The sequence below is a fragment of the Micropterus dolomieu genome, linkage group LG20 (assembly GCF_021292245.1).
Source record: "Micropterus dolomieu isolate WLL.071019.BEF.003 ecotype Adirondacks linkage group LG20, ASM2129224v1, whole genome shotgun sequence".
Classification (NCBI taxonomy): Eukaryota; Metazoa; Chordata; class Actinopteri; order Centrarchiformes; family Centrarchidae; genus Micropterus; species Micropterus dolomieu.
This window is the reverse complement of record NC_060169.1, coordinates 3,308,869-3,311,799: the sequence shown is the minus strand read 5'-3', so window position 1 is coordinate 3,311,799 and position 2,931 is coordinate 3,308,869. Positions and strand designations below refer to the sequence as shown.

Genomic DNA, 2,931 nt, shown 5'->3' with positions numbered 1-2,931 from the left:
AAAAAAAAAAAAAAAACATTTTATATGAAAATAAACTGATGGGCTATAGTAGTTTCTGATGCTCTTGTGTGTTTGTCTCCTGCAGGTGGAGCTTCTGGTGATGAAGGCTCTGTCTGTGGGGCTGATCAAAGGTAACATTGACGAGGTGGACCAGAAGGTGCAGATGACCTGGGTGCAGCCCAGAGTACTGGACCTGCAGCAGGTTAGACCTCATGCTGTTTTATATGTTGAAACAGATTTTTATCAGGTTATCACAGCTGAGGAAAATACATTTAATATATTCACGACTGCTAAATGTTAGTTTGATAATGTATTTTCTTTGCTTTGGTAGGTAACTGTCCAAATGTAATTGGTGTGACATCATTTACAATAGAGCCTGATGACAGCTAGAGCTGCCGTTTCATACTGATGCTCAACAGTCTTGGACTTGATGTTAGGGTTTGGTTGCGATAGCTTCTTCCATTTGGCTAAATATCTGGATTTACTCATCTCAGGCTCGAACTAATCTCTTCTTGAATTTTGTTTTTATTTTATTATTTTGTTTCTACAACACATTTAAGAGACCGCTTTTCATTTTTAGCCAATGGAAACTACACCAGCAACAGATTAAATCACAAACATCTTGTGTGAAAGAAATTAAACTCTACAGCTGGTAGACTGTGTGTCTATTAATAATGTGAATATATTTAGATGATGAACTTGGTATTTCAATCAAGACCTCCAGTATTTTTAATCAAGCAGCTTGTGAAAAATAAGGTGTGCGCAAAAGTACACCTGTTATTTCAATGTGTCATTGTTAACAACATTTCATCTCATTTTAAACAAGGTGTGAACATTTATTAGCTACAACAAAAAATGCTTCACAGCCAACAAAATCTGATTACTGATCTAAATTTAATCTTTTTAATTAGATTCAATAATTTTATAGAGGATATTGGAGTCACTAAAAAAGGAACTGGACCAGTTTCTACAGCAGCAGCTGGAAATTGATCAGAACATAATGCAGCTAGGAGACAGCTTATTTTATTTAGTAAGGAAACTCACTTTGCTGTGGCTCAGTAATTCCACCTGAAGCTGAGTAGAACAAAGTAAAACTCTTATTCTCTTGTCAAAAACTTTGACGTCCGAAGTAGGAAACTAAAAGTTCATTCGACAAGTGAAATCTGCAGACAAAACTATAACAGAGCAATTAACTGTAAAGTTGGATGAGAAAGTGAAAGTTAAGTCACCAGTGTTTGGACTCCACCTGCTGGTTTTACACTTACCTGTTTTCTGTTTCAGATCAAAGGTATGAAGGAGCGTTTGGACTTTTGGTGTGGCGACGTTAAGAACATGGCCATGCTGGTGGAGCAGCAGGCCCACGACATCCTCACCTGAATTTCCCCTTCGGCCCCTCGGAGGGAGACCTCACTCTGTTTTTGTATTGTTTTTCTTTCTGTTGGATGTTTATTCTTCTGTTAACCATCTCTGTTTATTATCAACCTGTAAATTACACTGCGGTGTTTTGCAAATAAACACTTGGTTGTAACATTATTATCGTTGCCATGTCTGGACAATATTGTTCAAAACATGAATAAAAATGACCATGACAACAGTCAAATTCACCCCTGCTAGTTATTATGCGTTTTATTTCTTTAGCTTTCTTTAGGAACATTAGCTTCATTTCTAACCACTGGATGGGGGGGCAGAAGAAGACATGACATGCTATTAAACCAACAGCCCTGACGTATAATCACTTTGGTTAATGTTAGTAAAATGTTTATCTCCAGCAGCCACAGAACAACCTTATCATTCATTTGCAGCTCCGTTTCTCTCAAAGATATGAATGTAAGTCTAATATTCGCTCCCTTATTAGCTCTGTTTTGGTCTCCAGCTCTTCAGAAAACCTCTATTTAGCTGCCAGCTAGCTAACTGTTAAATTTGTCTGCTGTCAGGTTTTTAAAGTTTTATGTTTGTTTTCAAGCAAATGTAAATGCTAGTACCACATAACTTCACGTAGTTGGGTACTCTCCAAGTATACACTGGTTACGTTTTACTCCAGCAGGAGTGGAAGAAGTACTCAGATGTTTCGTCTTAAGTGAAAGTGTAGAAATACATGTTAAAGGTCTGCATTCAAAATCTTACTCAAAAAGAGCACAAAAGTCTTAGCATCAAAATATACTTACAGTAGCAACAGTACAAGTTCTCATTAAGTAGAACGGCCCGTTTGACAATGTGATTGTAATTATTGATGCATTTATGTGTTTATCACTGTAATGTTGCAGCTGGTAAAGGTGGAGCTCATGGCTCAATGGCTGTTAAAGAAAAGTTTAGTAAAAACATCTGCCTCCACAATGTAGTAGAGTAGATGTATAAAATACCAGAAAATGGAAATACTCAAAGTTAAAGTACAAGTACCTCAAAATTGTACTTGAGTAAATACACAAGTGTAATTTTTAAGTATTGTATTTAATTTTTTTCTAAAAATAAATTTGAGGGAGCCTGTCTTCACATGCAGTAGCTGCTATATTTGATGAGTTATGCCATTGTGGTATTAATTGAAAATATATTTAGGTGCGCGTTCTTTTTTTTTTATTTTTTTTTTTTTACTGATTTGTTGACTGAACTTTGATGAACTTTGTCAGTATCAGAAAGCAATTATAATTTAGATGTAGCTGCTTTTTTGTGAGCCTTTTGTTCATATTTTGATCAGATTGTACCTTATTTCCGGTTTCCAGTTCATTACATCTCTTATATGGAAATTTGATGGCTGCAGCAGTGGCAACTTTGCATAATAGGATTTTTATATGTAAAACACATGTTAACCTTATAAAATATGAAACTACTCAATAATATATGAAGACCATTCTGACAGTACGGCTAAAATGAGTTTGCGTTTTGTAACATGGATCCAGGAAAAATAAATCCCTAACATTTTTTCCTCTGGATTTA

At 35.6% G+C, this 2,931-nt stretch overlaps 1 long non-coding RNA gene across 1 annotated transcript; it reads left to right on the top strand.

Annotated features, from left to right (window-relative positions):
• The first annotated feature begins 85 nt into the window (after nt 1-85).
• LOC123959098 lies at nt 86-1,600 on the top strand. The gene is made up of 2 exons (XR_006822216.1): nt 86-202; nt 1,282-1,600. It is a non-coding gene; the product is annotated as an uncharacterized LOC123959098 (long non-coding RNA).
• The last annotated feature ends 1,331 nt before the right edge of the window (nt 1,601-2,931 follow it).